This window comes from Charadrius vociferus, unplaced genomic scaffold, assembly GCF_000708025.1.
Source record: "Charadrius vociferus isolate BGI_N301 unplaced genomic scaffold, ASM70802v2 scaffold108, whole genome shotgun sequence".
In the NCBI taxonomy this organism is placed as follows: domain Eukaryota; kingdom Metazoa; phylum Chordata; class Aves; order Charadriiformes; family Charadriidae; genus Charadrius; species Charadrius vociferus.
In genome coordinates this window covers 1,773,770-1,790,770 of record NW_009649770.1, presented here as the reverse complement: position 1 = coordinate 1,790,770, position 17,001 = coordinate 1,773,770, and positions in this window count along the sequence as shown.

Sequence of the window (17,001 nt, the reverse complement as noted above, 5' to 3'; positions counted from 1 at the left end):
CTGGGGTCCAGAGTTTCGGCCCTTCTAGGGTTCGTGGTGCAGTGAGTAGCCCCGCGAGGGTATTTTTGTCGAAAGGTCCGGTCGGTGTGGGGTCCTGTCAGCCATCGCCTGAGGCACCTTCCCCTGTCAGCCACCCTCTGTCGAGGAATAAGCGCTTGTAGGGCACGAGTCCCCTGCCCGGCCAGGCGTGGGCTTCCGTGTGAGCTGCTCTGTACCTCCAAAGTGCCCGTTTCTTTTTTCTCCCTCCCTCCCCCTCATTGTTACAGGGTTGGATGCTGAGCTCGCATGTTTTGTGTTCATCTGATTTTAGATGGATAAATTTTACCCTTGTTCACATCAATGGGAAGTTGCATGAGAACTGTATTTCAGTTAAAAAAAAATTCACTTACAGTTAAGGTCATGAAAAGCTGCATATGTAAAGTGAGCTTAACGTGCCTCAGGACTTCTGCCTGTGCTGTAAAGAGTAGAAAATAACTTTCAGCTGATTAGAATTGTTCAAATATGTAATTTCATATTACTATTTTGCAGACTATTGTATAGTAAAAAATACTTGGTTAGGACTACAAACAGTGAGTCAAAGCCTCAAATCAAATGGAAGGAAATTAACAGGCTTTCCAGTGGCTTCCATCTCCGTTACCCGCTTTCACCCAGCAGACTGTCTGCTTTAAGGAGAAAATCTGGTCCTCAAGCTCTCTCTGTACTTAAGTGGTTAAATTGTCCCTTTTGGATCTTGCTGAACAATATCAGTCATCTTATGTTAAGGAAAAAAAAGTGTCTAATCTTTGACAGAAATGAATTACTTCATACGGGACAGCTACATTTTGTCTGATACTTGTTGTCAGCTTTCACTGGGAGATGAGGAACTAAGAAATAGATTTCATCAAGTTCTGAGGTGGGAGGAAATGAAATCTTAGCAAAGAAAACAAGTTATGCCTCTAAAATGGATTGTACAAGCAAGAAGATCTATCAGGTGAAAAGTGAATGTTGAAATCATTTGCCAATAGATGGCTTAGGCAGGGCTGGGGAGGCAGAAAAAGGTGGAGAGTCCTAATATTCCTAGTTTATTAAATGTCTGTTTAAGACATCTGGGTTTGTTGGTTGTTTTGGGTTTTTTTTTTGTTAATTCTCTATAGGTATTTTCTGATGTTACACTTATATAAAAGTCAAGTGAGTTGCCTGTCACTTCTGTCATCAATCTACAACATAAACTTAAATGATTGTGCTGTAGTATACCTACCTTTGCATGTAGTTTCCCTCCCAACCATCTCTTCTTTCAGAACACTATTTCTTGCGTCACTGAGAAAGGGAGTTGTCCAGTCTGTCTCCTCACAGAACAGTAGTTTTGGCATAGTAGTGTGGTGTGGCCTTTTCCCCTCGTTCATTTTAGGCTGAGTGGAAAGACAGAAAAATGAATACCTCTCTGCTGTTCTGGTATGAAAAGTATAATTTGTTGGTTTACAATAGCTTCGTAATTGCCTCCCTGACACTATGTCTTTTCTACTAGTATTAATTTGTCTTTTTTTCAGCCAAAAGGCCAGTCAAATATAATTAAACAAAGACCAGACTGGTTTGTTTAGAGTAAAAAATGGTTAAAGGTGCACAGTATGGGATTAGCTTTTATTTCTCTGCTTCGCTTCACTTCTTGAAAAAGTATTCTTGGGTCTTCTGTGACCTCTAGAAGATGGAGCAAAATGCAGACTGGGACTTGATTTGGAGAACTTGGCAATACATTATCCCAGTTCAACAAATACTAAATCCGTGAATAAAATGTAGCACTTTTATGACTGAGGACTTCTTTTCAGAAGGATAATGTGTGAAGTATTTTCCAGAAGGCAAAGACAGAGAGAAAAGCTCCAAAATAAGCTACTGTTTGCAAATTTGTCAAAATGTGGTGTTCTGGTACCCAGTAATCAATAATTTTGTTTTTAAAATTTCCCCCCCCCCCCCCCCATGTGAAACAAGCTCTAAATTGAGTGAAACTGTTGTTGTTGTGTGGTTTGTTGGTTTGTTTTTCCATCAGGTGTGAAGTTTAGACTTCAATTTAAAAAAAAAAAGTCTGGTAAGAAGACTATATTGTAGATGTGTTAATTTGAATCAAACAAGAGGTCAGTTCTGGGTTTGCTTGTTGAGTTTGGAACATAAAGCCAAAATTATTACTAAAACTAATTTTTTTGTTCTGCTGTTTTTAAGATAATACCTTACTAAAAGTGTGCTCGGGATCACAGTAGCTATTTTCTGCTCAAATGCTGTTGCACTTAGGGGAAAAAATGCACATACTCAGGAAATTAATTTTTCTCCCTCCTAAAACCAGGATCAGATTCTTTGAGTGACCTTGGTGTTTCCAGTCAGCTGGTCACAGAGGGATAAAAGCATGGATAACATTAGCTGTTGTCTTGTTTTACTGACTGTTCTCTTCCCTGAAGAGAACTGGTACTTCTGGCTGAAATGTCAGAGTGGAAGTGGGTGGTTAAAATTGCTATTTTTAGCTTTTTACTTATAAACCATTTTTAGTTTTTATTGGCTATCAAAACAGAAGTAACTTTGATTTACTCACAGGCTAAGTAAAGCAAATAAGACTGCTTGCACTAAGATTTCCAGGTACTGAGGAAAAAAAAAATGTTACAGGTTATTTTAAATTTCTTAATAAACAAAAAAAATGGGAATGTTATTGTGTAGTCCAGTCTGTCTGAAACAAACAGCAGCTGAGGAGTTGATTGTGAAATCTGGCTTACTAGTCTACATGCCTTGCCTGTGTTTGAGGAGTCAAGTAAGTGTCCAGAGAATTACAGCACGTGAGATTTATTATCAGTATACTGTCAGAAACTGGAAATGTAGTAATAGAAGCGTGCATGGCCAGTCTGGTTTTCAGCATACCATGTGAGAGGATGCATCCTTGTTCATCATTTTGGGGGACTTGGGTGGATGCGACTAAAATAGGCAATTAGGCTTGGTGGATGCATTGTCTTGTGCAGCTTACGCAAGAGCTAAACAGAACATACCCCATACTGGTTCTTCATTCAGTGCAAGAGACTAGGTACTATTGAGTGGATATGGGATTGGTATGGGATAATTTTGGATTCTCTGTGCAGTTTCACTGTCTTGCTATGTGCAAGCATATATTGTGTGCTTGTTTATGCAGTCCTTATTTTACTGCAAATTTGCTAAAATGCTGCAAAATTAAAGATTTATGTTGTCATGTTTCTATACGTCCTCTGTGTGTAACAGAATTTACTGATAGAATTTACAGATTCATCTCTGTTGATGTTCAGTTGAAGAGTAGTAGGTAGAGCTGCAGTCTAATACACCACTAGAGAAAAATCATGATTAAAATTACCATGTGAAATGTGGGGAAAACATCAGAAAAACCATGCTATTAGTATTTTGTTTTTAAATTGTACAGAATTAACTTAAAGTGAAGAAATCTGACCTCCCTCTGCTTTTAATGTTGTCCAGAGAGGTTATAGCAAGAGGAAAATACGTTTCAAAACCTGTTAACAAAACCAAGAATTGAGGGGGGTAAGAATAAAAAAAGAAAAGTGAAAGAAAAGGGAGGGAAAAAATAAATTGAAGATTGTGGCTGATAAGTACCCTGCAGCTTTTTTTTGACCATTTGTCAAAATACATAAAGCTTTGTCCCTATCACCACATTAACTCTTCTCTGGGATTTAAAGTGTGGCACTGTATATTTGCTTGTTTTCTCAACTCAGGTATGTTGAAGTAAAATATCCATTGATCATGGTTTTTAGGAGTATAACGTTAGCTTGATTTAGATAGTGCAAACATTTAATAATGGCTGAACATGGATTATATGCAGTACTTGGGGAAGATGTGTAATTCTCGCATCAAAAAGAAGGCTATAGCAATGGAGGAATGCTGAGGATTGCTTTTATTTTCACAAGTTCTACATAAACCTGTGATCCTGCTTTCTATCTCGTTACAGTTTTCAATCCTTGATTGTGGTGGTGCCAGACTTTTTTAATGCACATTAGAGCTTTTTTTATCTTTTATTTGGTTACATAATCATTTTGATGGGGTACTATTACAGCAATTTAACAATGTCAAACAACTATTTCAAATGTTAAGAATTATTTCTTAAATTTACTTGACATATGTTGGTGCACTTGTTAACCATTGTTGAGGCTACAATATTGAATATGACTAGCTATACATACAGAATGCAGGAGCATGTGTACCCTCTTACACAAGGTATCCAAATGCCCTATTCTGTACAGCTTTGCTGGTTAAAAGACTGCCAGTCTTTAGTGATGGGACAAAGCAGATAAAAATTAGAAAATACACTTTCAAAACAGATGAAAAACACTACTGTGGAAAAAAAAAACCCAACCAAAACTGATTCTGAGGTGTCGTAAATTTTACCTAAAACAATTGTGGTGTAACTCTTAAAATGTAGATTCGTTATGCCGAGACCAGTGCTGTGCTGGAAACCAACTGAAGTATATTGTAAACCAGCTTTGTGTCAAGTTCAGTTCGTGCCATCAGATGGATGTTTTGGTGCCTGTTAGCAACTGACTTGCTCTAGCTGCGTTCTCTTTTTGGAAGACCTGCAGAGTATTTGAGGTTATTGGTCATGTTGTAAAGAGACATTGATCCTTATTGCATCTGAAAACATTGATCTTCAGAAGATGTTGTCTGAGTCTAGCCTGTGGACAAAGCAATTTCTCATTTGTCATAGTTGGCTGTGTCTGTTCATTAGGGCACAATGTGTCAGTATACCCCAAAATACGTAACTGTAAACTGAAAGGGTTGGACCATATGCTGCGATTTCTGTAGTTAGTGGAGATCGTTTTGGTTTACTTGTATCGCCTATTGTTTCTTAGGTGGTTTAGGTGTTGGTTGTTTTTTAATGTTTCTGTGGTAAGCACTCGCTTGTACTATTTATGTAGTTAGTCACATTCACCTCCTGACGTTTTATTAGTATTTCATTATTTGATCTTAACTCTATTTTCACACTTTCAACCACTGTCAGACATAGCTTGTAATATGAAGGAATGGTTAGAGGGTATGCTTGAATCAGCATTGCTTTGGCCTTCTGCTTGTGTCCTGTCATTGACTAGCAACTGTACCTGTGCAGCTGCTACAATATCCTCTGGACATAAAATCTGTACGAATTGTGGCTTTTCTTTCTTTTTATGAATATACCAAGTATATTCCTACCATAGAAGTTTTCAGGAATGGCGGGGTGAACAGAAAATGCTGAAGAGTTAAGATTGTGGAGCGATCAGCAGAGAAGAATGTGAATTGGTGGTTTCAGTTCTCCTCCTTCTCTGAGCTATAAATACCCCAAACAGCGAATTCAAGATGATGTGATGAGAAACATTGCTGCTTACTGCAGGAACTATGATACCTGAGAAAATGCAGAAAGGACTGCTTCAAGCAACATCTGAAGCTTTGAGAAATGTTGATAGTGATGGAGTGTATCAAAACCATTTTCTTTTCAAAACTACTGCAGAGTACATCCTTGATAAATTTAAGCGTTAGCAGATGACATCTGCAAAATCTGATGGGGGAGTATCCATCTCCAGTTTCTGAATATTGAAGAGTGGGCTCAAAACCATGAAACTGGTTTCAGCTAAATACCTCAAACTGCCAAGCAGCTGAGAAGACAGCCAAGAGAAGGGGGATTCTGACGCATGTCCAGTGAGACTAATGCCCAATTAAATACTCAGAGCTGAACGAATAGCATAAAATGTCGAGCAGCTCAGATGTTTGAGATGAGTCAGAAAACTTTCTGTTTGGATAGCAGTCATGGAAGAGACCCCCTAATTAATGTAGTTACACTGAACTGCTCTTTTAGTCAAACTGACAGAGGGATACATTGTCTGTAGATTTTCTGTGTTACATATGTATTATTTATACATATTACCCATACTAGAATTCTGAATGAGAATTCGAGTGTTCTTCTGCATGTCTATATAACAAGGCCTTTGCAGGCCCTTTTATTTTAAAGCAGAATTATTATTTTAAGCCGGTATATGGCAGATTGAAATCCATAAAAGCCATTAGACCGACTATCATCCTGTAACGCTGTCAAAAATGATCTTAATTGGTGAGCGTAAGCCATCCTCTGCTAACAGCTTTTCTTTTCAATTGAATTTTTGCCAAATCGTTGTCACTGACATTCTGTAATGTACATTTCTGCTCTGAGGGTGTTTTTTTGCCCAGGTAGTGATGCTGGAGGGTAGGATAGTGTTTTATTGTGGCTACTACAGGACTGAAAGTTTTCAAGTTACTAGCATGGTAGCTGATAGCAATTGGGAAACTGACACTGAGAAATTTGTCCTGAATGCTGTTACTTGTTCAGTGTCAGTATCTGCTGGTGTCTTGATGCTGTATATTATTTCTTCAGCACTGTCTGCTTCCCATTTATGTCACTTTTATTTTAGTGTTTTAATTTGGGGCAGAGATGGATGAAGAAGGCAATCAGATTCACAGCTGTGCCTTGCTTCTTCTGGTTGCAGCTAAGAAAAATGTTATTCAGACAAATACAGCATAATCTTCAGACTGAGTTTAATGTATCTCCAGCTGTTGGTTTGTATTTGTTTGGTGTTTTGTCTTGGTTTGGGTTTGGTTTTGGTTTTTTTTTTGGGTGGGGGGGAGGATGTGTGTGTGGGGAGGTTTTGTTTGTTTTTTGTTTGTTTGGGTTTTTTTTTTTAATGTAGGTTAGTCTGTCAACTATTTTAATCTGAACGTTTGTCTGATAGCTCCCAAAGGCATTGCTTTTGGAATAGCTGGAGCACATCCTGTTGCAACTTTCAGTGTCAAGTTCCTGTTTTTCCCTGTATTTGGAGGATACTTGGCCGTACTTTTGAGAACTGATTTAGTTCATGGTCAGTTTGTGGAATGATCTGGGTGTACAGCATCTCCCTGTCTGTAGATTCATACACTTGGATGGAAATGCAGTTGTCTAACAAAACTTTTTGCTTCTAATATGAACACAAAAGGAAGATCTCCATGGGGTACTTCGTATTTTCCTTCATTACAGGTGGATTTTCATAAAAGCCTCTTGAAATCATTAATTTCACTGAAAGGGTTTAGTGTGTAGATCAGTGTCCCAATGGATACAGAGGGCCTCGGTGTTTTCGCTTGCCAGATAGCTTTTGCTTTTGTTTGTTGATTCATTCATATAAATTTCAGGAGTGGAAACTTGATTATCTCTTCAGGACAGATTACATATGAATATGGAGTGACAATTAATGATTGTAATGGTGAATCTCTGCCATTTTAACTTCCAACACTTGCAAAAAACCCTCTAATATCTAGAGATATATGACCTGGAGAAGAATATGCTCTCACATAATTATATGAAAATTAGATATGTTGATATTTTAGTCCCTTTTTTGCAGTAGGAGCAAAGCAGAGAAAGAGGTACATAGACTTCCAGGAGGTAAACCCTGAAATTTATTCTGCATTGATTTTGTGGAATATGTAGCTATTTAATTTTTTTAGTTGTGAATCAGGATACAGTTAGATGCTAATTATTTTGTCAATTTTTGTAAATTTTTCTGTTCTGGTCCATGTTAATGCTTTTAACTGTAGACTTTTGAGCTAAAAGTAGTATTATGCGGCCTGTTGTAGTAGATGCCTCATGTCTCTTAAACTGGGGATAGACACCGCCTTTTTAAACATGATCAGACCAATTCAACATTATTTTGAATATGTCACTTAGCTTCCTTATGAGATCTATGGCCTATTGGTCTGTCTTCCAGATTACCCCTTTTCAGAGCATCTCTAAATTGTTTTGGATTTTTTTTCTTCTTTCATTTTTAATATCCCTAAACTTCCTTTTTTTGTTGTTTTTGATTGTTTGTTTGTTTTTCAAAAGAAACGGTTTGTTTGTTTGTTTGTTTTTCAAAAGAAACGCTAGATATAAGAGCTTTCTGAAACAAAAAAAATAAAAAATCACAACTTTGGAAAGTTTCTGAAGAAAAAAGCTTATTTGATTCCTGTTTAAATAAATAACACTATATGGCTTTTATTAAAGCACTGTATGTATCTTTGATGCATTCACCATACAGGTATTCACTCTTGAAAAAGGTGTTGTCGTCTTTGTGGCTTTTGTTAAGGTGATAACCTGCTAAATGCTACTAACCTTCCTTAGCTGTTAACAATACTTTTCTGCAGTGAGTGTTTAGTAAGATGTAAATACTGTTTTAATCACTGCTGATAACGTCTTTGTGATAACCTAGCATGTGTATGAGAGATGCTACTTGCACTGCACATAGGAACATGCTTATAAATGTAAAATAAGGTGGTTGGGTCCTTTTTGTTGAGTAAACGTCTATGTTTATTATCTATGAATTACATGTTACAAAGCATTAATGATCATTTTTCTTGTTACTGCATGCTTCAGCACAGAAAAATACACGTTCCTGTAGCCGACTCTATATTCATTTGGGATAAAATACTTACATAGGAAACATTTGACTTAAAGGGCTGCACAGCTGCTTCTTTGAAGCACCTTTTTAGACGACTTATTTTTTTTCTTTAAAAATGTTTTTAAGACTTTAAAAAAAGGAGTTTCAATTGTCTAAGCTAATGTAATGCTAACTTTTAACTGTTGTTGTACAAATTAGGTAATGAATAACTCCCTAAAAGAACTGAAATAGCTTCTATCCATTCATTTTAGTTGAGGTTGTGAGTAAATTAAGCTAACCAGTGGTCTCTGTGTCATGCAGCAAAAAACCAGTGTTGGAATATCATGCTGCTTTCTTTAAGCACTTCCTAATTTTGATATAATCATATAATCAAGCAATGATGTTCACCATCATGATGAAAAAAAGATAAATATGGTTAGTTCTGCTAACTGTCCTACATATATAATTTTGATGAGTATTCAAATTGAATTTAGCTTTTTAAGTTCCTTGCTAGAACTTGCATATGGCACACTTAATGAGGTGTGTGCAAGGCCCTAGAATTGTGTGGGTTTTTTTTTTCCTTTGAGTTGGTTTGGGTGGTTGTAGGCATTGTGTAGAACTGTCAGATGCAAAAATTGCAGAAGCCAAAAGAAACTTTTTTAGACAATGTCACACATGCAGTATAAACACATGCTTGTAATAATATAAACCAGTATTTGCTATACAAATATGCATGGAGTCATATAAAATAGGGGCTGCTGCAGAAATAAACGGGAGACTGTTAATAGCTGTTCTTTATTTGGAGATTATCCAGCTCATGGGAAAATGTAACGTTTAACTTGTACTTTTTGCTGCTTGTTGAAGTGTCACCTGGTGAATGTATCGTTACTACTGAATTCCAAAGCTTACTTGGCATTATTACCAGGCAGTGGAGCACAGCTGTGGCAAGTTGGTATTATGTAACTAGAAAGATTTTGTGCTTAGTATAACAACTAAGAACACCTCCAAACAGACAGTAAGCTGTGCTATGTTAGTGAAAGTTGCCACTGTCTGTACTTGAAATTCATACAGCTGCTACACCTTTTGTATCTTAAACAATACGGAAGGAACTGTGAAGAAGACCAGCTCTTCAGTGCAGTTGCATCAGTTGCATCATAAAAAGTGCTCCAATTCATTGGCTCTTTGCCACATTGTGCTCTTACATACCATAGCTGATGGAATAGATGTCAAACATAATGCTTAAAGCATAGTAGCTACAATTTTTGACAGATCCAAACAGTGAATAGTACCTTTTATTGTCTGTTGCTGTGTGTTGCTTCAGTTACTTTTACATATGGTAGATATTATTTCTTTGTGCTCTTTGTTACTCCTAAACCACTTTTGTCAAGCTTGAGGTCTGTGTTTCTTTAACTGACTCTTGGTGAGGGGTTTATAGCTATGGAGTCTCCAGTGCCAAGTCTGTGCTCCATCTCCTATCACTGCTTGCTTGTAGTCCTCTATGCTGTAGCCTGTCTTCACAAGGTCTCAGCCATCATGCCAGGCTTGTGTTTCTCACCTTTCTGTTCCAGTCTGAAATGGACCCACTTGAGGACCTTCTTTCTTGCAAAGTATTAAGATACTGTTGTAGGTTTTAGACCTGCTCCTGAGATACGTTTGTCTGCAGGCAGCTGAGGACAAAAGATTGTTCTCTCTGTGCAATATCACATAGGGGATTCATCCTGGTAGAGGATGTTCTCTGTTTCTTTGAGTGGAGCCTTGCATATTCCCAGTTTCCCTGGAAGTGAAGTCTGAGATGATAATGTGTGTGAGAAAATCATGGAGAATGCTCTATAATCATATATACTCTAGTAGAGGCAAAGAAAAAAGCTGCATGTTGTAGTAATGGTATTGCTAATCATAAAGGAGAGATATTTACATGTGTTGTGTACTCAGAGCTTTTTGACTAGTCTGATAACCATGTAGTCGTGAATGATGTATTTAAAAACCTGTAACCCAAATTGTTTTTCGGGAACGTTCTAGCAATTCTGACTATCCCTCAACCTTTAGCAGTACAAAAGGTTTGCGATTGGTGTGGCAATTTAAAAAAAAAAAAAAAAAAAAAATTTTTCAATGCACCTACTATGAGCAGACTTTGACTGTTTTGCAAAATGAGTGTTTTTGTGAATTTCTCTGTGACTCTTTTATTAAGCAACTATCTGTGATCAGTAGCAAAATAGATTTTAATTGTTTTACAGCAGATGAAATGATTTAACCTGAAGAAGAGTGATTGTTTTTATTAAAAAGGGTGCACGCATTTCCTATGGACTTTTTTGCCAAATATAATTATGGCTATGAAAACGCAAATGCAATTTTTTTCTTTTTTAACAAAACTACAATTCCTGAAATATTCTACTTAAACGATGAAAATATTCTTTTGAGCATAATAATAATTTAAATCCCAGTGGATACATGGCATGAAGTAAATTACATTAACAATATACTCAAGAAAAAGGCAAATCTGAATGCGTATGGTTGTAACTTTTTTTCTTCTGATAAATTTCATATTATCAAGCATCTGATGAAGGCTTAATGATTGGAGTAGGAAGATCTCCTTTAAACTGCACTGCCTTGCTTACCACTGATGTGCCTTCACCCATCAGAAGGCCTTGATAGAGATCACTTGCATGCACTTGGACATTTTATTTTTGTACACAAAGGCAAAACGAGAAGTAGCACTGAAGTCTGTTAGCCTTTATGGCAACATTTGTCAACAGAGAAAACTTGGATGGTGACATAACTTTTAAATGCAACCTGCTGGGAAATTATCCAAGCTGGGCAAAACTTAACTTGGCCAGGATTTCAACAAAGCTCAGAAAAAAAAAATTTAAACATGCAGTTCTGGACTGTGTTTGCTTGTGACTGAGTTCAGCTAAAAGCATTTTTTTTTCTTCTCGAAATTAGTTTTTCTGTAAATTAAATATCTTTCTTAGCTTTCAGTGACCACTTCTACAATTCTTAATATCTGTGCCAGTGTTTGAGACACTGGGGAGAAGTGTCATATATGTTTTTTTTCCTGAAGCTGAAACACTGTAACTTAGAAACCAGTAAGTAAAAGGTGAGTCATACAAAAGAAAAAGATATGGATCGTAAAGAATATAGTACATTGGTAGATGTCTGCTTAATCCTTATATATTCGCGTCCACCAGCTCTCCTTCTGCAGCGCTTCAGCTAGTAAATGTCACAAGCATAGCATGACTTGCAAGAGGAAGAATACACAGATTTGATCTTTTATATATAATTATGAGTCTAATAATGTAGTTAGGAATATCATTTTCAAGTAGTAATGATTTTCTCATTCAGTACAGTAAAACAAAAAAGATCTTGAATATATTTTTGTAAAGGTTATGATGTCACTGTGATTATTTATTTATTTATTTCCCGTGTGCTTCTGATCAGGTGGTACAACAGAAAAAACAGAAGGGGCATGTCTTTAGTTTGTATGAGCTAAGAAAAATAAAGTTAACAGTTGTTTTTATTCTTGTTAACATATTGTAATTTTTGCATCACAACAGTGTATTAAGAGACAGGCATGCTTTTTTAAACAGAGCTATTGGAATGATCATTTTTTAGCAAAATATCTTGCTGCAGAGGAATGTTTTCAGAATTTTCACACTTCTCCATAAGCCCTACAGACACTGACCTGAATGTTTGCAGACCGATTATTTGTAGTTGTTCAGTAGATAGTGCAATGTCTTGTTTATCAAAGTCCAATGCACAATACATTTTAAATCAGATTTTCCACCTGCATATGACCATATTTTAGTGCTAATAAAAGCAAAGGTTTGCCATAACTGAGACTGAACAGTTTTCAGACAGTGATACCTGCTTTCCCAGTCATGGTACATTACAGCTTTAAAGGTTAATATAAAAGCCTGATATGTCATGATGGAATTTGTGAAATTTTAAAACTTTTTTCCTTACTGAGCACCTGGGAGCAACTTAAGCTTTAGATGTCTCTCTCAAATGTATTGGATATATATCTGATAACTTTCAAATAATTAAAAAATGATAAGACTTTTCAATGAAATAGTGATAAGCAAGTGGGAGTAGAAAATCCTAAATGCCTTTCAAAAATCTCTGGAATCTTACTATATCTAGGATACAATACAGGCAAGGGAAAAAAACATACTTTTGAAAAGGATGACTGTAATTCCTGAGTTATCTTCATGAACTCAGCAGAACAGGTATCCTCCCATCCGTCAGTTGTTTCAAATCCAGCAACCAGAAAACTGTCACTTCTGCTGTTTCCACCTTGCAATATCAAATAAGTGTAGATTTAAAAAGTACAAACTATTCATGGTTGTGCAAATACTTGTGGTTTTTTTTCCAGAGTAACATCAAAAGTTAAAACTGTGAGTTCTTTTGATGAAATACGAAACTATTAAAACTATTATTTTTATTTTTTTAGGCTACCCAAAAAGGTGGGTTTTTAACCTGACTTACCTGTCAGAAAGTGACCCATTCACTCTGAGTTGATTTGTTGAGGTAGGTTTTAAAGTGTGCAGAGGGACCAAGTAAGAAAGGTACACTGAAGTACGAAATGGTTATTTAGTGTGAGAGACTCAATACGAAGCCATTATCAGCAAAGCGAGTAGGCTGAGTGTTTATGTGATCATATGTGTGAAAGGGTTGTCCTCCACTGCTCCTTAGAACAGGTGAATCGTCAATGTTCTTGAGTTGCTCTTTTCCAGTTCTCTGCTTGTCTTCCTTAGGAGTTCTCTGTTCTTCATTGTGAACATTTTTCTTGAGCCACTAAATACTACGTTCTCAGTAGTTGCCCTTTTCTGTTTGGTTTTAGCACTTCTATCTTCCGTTCCCTTGGATCACATATCCTCTCATGCCTTAACAACAGTTTTCTTAGCGTAAGTGAGCCAAGGTCACATACCTGTGCTGCACCAAGCTGGACATCCATTTGCAGACAGCTGAATCCCTGGGTTGAGGGTAACAAGAATGCTTCATTTATCATAAAGAGGGGAAATTTTTTTTACTTTAACATCCCGGGAGCAAGCTTTTCACTGAATTGGGCATATAATTTGCAGTAGTTCGCTGGACTCCCCTCCTCTCCAGCAAAGATGCTTTGTTCAAAGTATTTCAGCCACTCCATTGCTCTCTAAAGTAATACAGAAATATGGGAGAAGTAATTTTGTTTACTGGGAGCTCATAATTACCTGTTTTGTATAGCTGAAAGAAACACAATATTTGAAAGACAAGTCTAGGTTTTCAGAACTCTGACTCGAAGTGCTCACTTTCAAATCAGTCACAGCACTTTCTGGCATGTATTCTAGTGGCTCTCTTGTGAGCATCAGGTTAATACAACATTGTGAAAATCTCCATTTGGTGCAGGACTATAGTAGACATCCGTATGTTGAAGCTTTGCCACACACATCTTCCTCAACTGGCTCCTTAAGGTTAATTTCAAAAGTGCTGATTAAATTCTGTATAAATCTGTAATTATAAGTTGTTCACAGTGTGTGGAAATTTTGAAGGTACTTGGATTGTGTACATAAAACCACAGCTCAATCTGTATAAGAACGCTTGTATTTAAGGGTATTCAGTAAGCAGATGGAGAAAGTATATAGCGTCAGGACTTTTGATCCCCATAGCCATCTGATGTTAGCACAGAAGTTGTGATTGGTTATCTTCCATGGCAATATCTTTGTGGAAGATGGGGAATCACTGCTGGTCTTATTTTACTCCAGATTTTTAATTGCCTGTCCAATTTTGGGGGAACTGAGGTGAATTGTCTGCTCTGAAGATCTGACCCACTGATGTCTGGGATATCTCTTTTCCTTAGATAAAAATTGGTTCCTGAATTGTCTTCTGTATGTTCATCCTTCAACGTAACTCTGTCTTGGATTTGCATATAGACTGTGACACAGGGAACAAGGTCAGCAGAGATAGAGATGAGGTTTCTGTTTTCGTGTTAGTGTTTAATCTGTAAACAGAAGGAGAAATCTATCAGTTGAAGCCTGTCTAATTTACTGGAACTGGTATTTTACTCCAACCTAAAAAAACCCAACCAAACACACACAGCTGTTAGCCACTTTCCATGTGAAGGCCATTATGTCCAAATTTTTTAGAATCATAGAATTGTCTAGGTTGGAAGGGACCTTTAAGATCATAGAGTCCAACCATCAACTGAACACTGCCAAAACCACCACTAATCCAAGTCCCTCAGCACCACCTCTACCCATCTCTTAAATAACTCCAGGGATGGCGATTCCACCGCTTCCTTAGGCAGCTTGTTCCAATGCTTGACTACCCTTTCTCTGAAGAAATTTGTCCTGATATCCATCCAAAACCTTCTCTGGCATAACTTGAGGCCATTTCCTCTTGTCTGTTGCCTGTTACTTGGGAGAAGGGACTGACTCCCACCTCCTTTCAGGTAGTTGTAGGAGAGCAACAAGGTCTCCCCTCAGCCCCCTTGTCTCTAGACTAAACAACCCCACTTCCCTCGGCCGCTCCTCGTAAGACTTGTGCTCCAGACCCCTCACCAGCTTCGTTGCCCTTCTCTGGACTCGCTCCAGCACCTCAGTGTCTGTCTGTCTTGGAGTGAGGGGCCCAAAACTGAACACAGCACTCGACGTGGAGCCTCACTAGTGGCAAGTACAGGGGGACGATCACTGCCCTAGCCCTGCTGGCCACACTAGTCCTGATGCAAGCCAGGATGCTGCTGGCCTTCTTGGCCACCTGGGCACACTGCCGGCTCATATTCAGCTGGCTGATAGTAGATATTTGGCATAACTTTATCCTGTCATGCAAGATGGTTTTTAATTTATTGATTTATCTTTGTGAACTGGGTTTTTTTTAGGGTAATGGCCTCACCATCTCTAAATGGCAGATTGTAGTTCCTTTGGAAAGTCATGCTTTGAGGTGTTTGGTTCACTTCACCTACAGATTAAACTAATTGAATGTCTGTCTCCCACTTCAGTGTTTATGAAGAGATGCTGGATTTCCTTAGTATGGCTATTACATCTATTATGGTCTTCAACAGGAAAAGTTAATATATGTGGAAGGCAGTAGCCTGGAAGTGTGCATAAAAAGTAATGTTTGCCTTCCAATGCTATTTTGTGTGAGCTGTTAGGTCTCATGATATGCCAAATGAAATCAACAAACCAATGTAATATATACTCAATTACTAAACATCTTTTTCTTCCAGAAATAAGGTAATTATTTAGTGGGTTTACTGGTCAACTAATAGATTAAGTAGGCTTAGTCATTCAGCAGTCTCCGAAATTAAGTGTTTGCTTCAGAAATGAAATGGTTGCTTATTGCAGCTGAACTGTGAGAGTGGATGAATGGAATCGAATGCTTGGCCGGATGGAGGAGAATGATCCTCAGAAATCCTTATTTAGTAATTGTTTAGGTTTCAATGAATCTAGTGACTATTAAAGCACCAATAAGCATTCTGCTACACAGCTATGTTACCTGAAGTGGAAGATTTGAGAGAATCAACATCACAAGAATTTCTTTAATATGACTGTATTAATTAAAGAGGAGTTTAAATTTTTCAGCCCCATGGGCTCAGGGATGCTTGGGATAAATCAAGATGTCCTTTGGCATTCTTGCACTGCTTAACACGCTATATAATGTGACTTACTTCTGACTTTACAACCATCTACAAGAGGTTAAAACTATCTTTCACTGGTATCATATAACTTGGTTTGAGTTTGACACAGCTGCTTAGCATTCTGGAGTTCTTTTAATACAAAATCCTATCTTTTAAAAATTCATCTTCCTCCACGTATTTGGCTTCTTTAGACTAATTTTCATCCTGTGAAGCCATCAAAGTGATTACTTTTCTATGAGTTATCCAGCAATAGGAAAAAATATTTTCATAGCGGCTAGTTTAATAGTATTTCCCTTGAAATAGCATTTCAAATATTTACCAAGTCCTAAATAATGCACAGAGGTCTTTGGGGTTCTATTTTCATATGGGGGGGTAGGCGGATGGGGACTTTCTGGAATCATTGAGGAAAAATTACCCTTTTTAGTTGAGAGAGATTTCTAACTAGCTAGATTTGTCTGAGTCTCATTTTAATCTGCATGCCTTGGGCTTTGTGTATGTGTTTTTTTGATAATTGCTTTGTTAGTCCTCTGACACTGAGTGACAGTACTTTTCAGTGCTTGACAGCCAAATCTATTGGCATACGACAATCCTCATACACAGTGAGGTGTTTTCTTTCTGCCTGGAGACAGTAAGAGCTTCCAAGTTGACAGAGTAGGGCTAAGATCTTTACAAGTGAGAAGAAAGCTGAGAGAGGATGAGGAGGTTCTTGGTCAAAAGAAAAGCATTCATTTAGTTCATCCTTCCTGCATAATGAAATAACAGGAGATCTGATAGCTATGTGTTAAAACATTTTATTTGTGTTGCTTATAGAAAATTCTATTACTTAGCTTACTGCCACGGTCCTCATGACTTGAAAATTTTTGCAGTAAATGTAACAAATAGTTTTTCTTTCAGTAAGGTGACGGGTATTTTGATGTAGAAAGAGAATATATATGTATTTAGGGGCTTTTTGTATACATTCAATTTTTAAAAAAGTTAAAGATGATTTTGAGAGCTGTAATTGTTTTGCAGTGCCTC